Source organism: Physeter macrocephalus, chromosome 2, assembly GCF_002837175.3.
Source record: "Physeter macrocephalus isolate SW-GA chromosome 2, ASM283717v5, whole genome shotgun sequence".
Classification (NCBI taxonomy): domain Eukaryota; kingdom Metazoa; phylum Chordata; class Mammalia; order Artiodactyla; family Physeteridae; genus Physeter; species Physeter macrocephalus.
Window position 1 is genome coordinate 43,802,551 of NC_041215.1, and position 1,176 is coordinate 43,803,726.

The following is a 1,176-nucleotide window of genomic DNA, read 5'->3' on the forward strand; positions in this document are numbered from 1 at the left end:
TAGGTTGCTTCCATGTCCTGGCTATTGTAAATAGAGCTGCAATGAACATTTTGGTACATGACTCTTTTTGAATTATGGTTTTCTCAGGGTATATGCCCAGTAGCAGGATTGCTGGGTCATATGGTAGTTCTTTGTAGTTTTTTCAGGAACCTCCATACTGTTCTCCATAGCGGCTGTATCAATTTACATTTCCACCAACAGTGCAAGAGTGTTCCCTTTTCTCCACACCCTCTCCAGCATTTATTGTTTCTAGATTTTTTGATGATGGCCATTCTGACCGGTGTGAGATGATATCTCATTGTAGTTTTGATTTGCATTTCTCTAATGATTAATGATGTTGAGCATTCTTTCATGTGTTTGTTGGCAATCTGTATATCTTCTTTGGAGAAATATCTATTTAGGTCTTCTGCTCATTTTTGGATTGGGTTGTTTGTTTATTCGATATGGAGCTGCATGAGCTACTTGTAAATTTTGGAGATTAATCCTTTGTCAGTTGCTTAATTTGCAACTATTTTCTCCCATTCTGAGGGTTGTCTTTTGGTCTTGTTTATGGTATCCGTTGCTGTGCAAAAGCTTTTAAGGTTCACTGTAGCTTTGTAGTATAGTCTGATATCAGGGAGCCTGATTCCTCCAGCTCCATTTTTCGTTCTCAAGATTGCTTTGGCTATTTGGGGTCTTTTGTGTTTCCATACCAATTGTGAAATTTTTTGTTCTAGTTCTGTAAAAATTCCCAGTGGTGGTTTGATAGGGACTGCATTGAATCTGTAGATTGCTTTTCGTAGTAGAGTCATTTTCACATTGTTGATTCTTCCAATCCAAGAACATGGTATATCTCTCCATCTATTTGTATCATCTTTAATTTCTTTCATCAGTGTCTTATATTTTCTGCATACAGGTCTTTTGTCTCCTTAGGTAGGTTTATTCCTAGATATTTTATTCTTTTTGTTGCAACGGTAAGTAGGCAGAACACTCTATGACATAAATCACAGCAAGATCCTTTTTGACCCACCTCTTAGAGAAATGGAAATAAAAACAAAAATAAACAAATGGGACCTAATGAAACTTAAAAGCTTTTGCACAGCAAAGGATACCATAAACAAGACCAAAAGACAACCCTCAGAATGGGAGAAAATAGTTGCAAATGAAGCAACCGACAAAGGATTAATCTCCAAAATT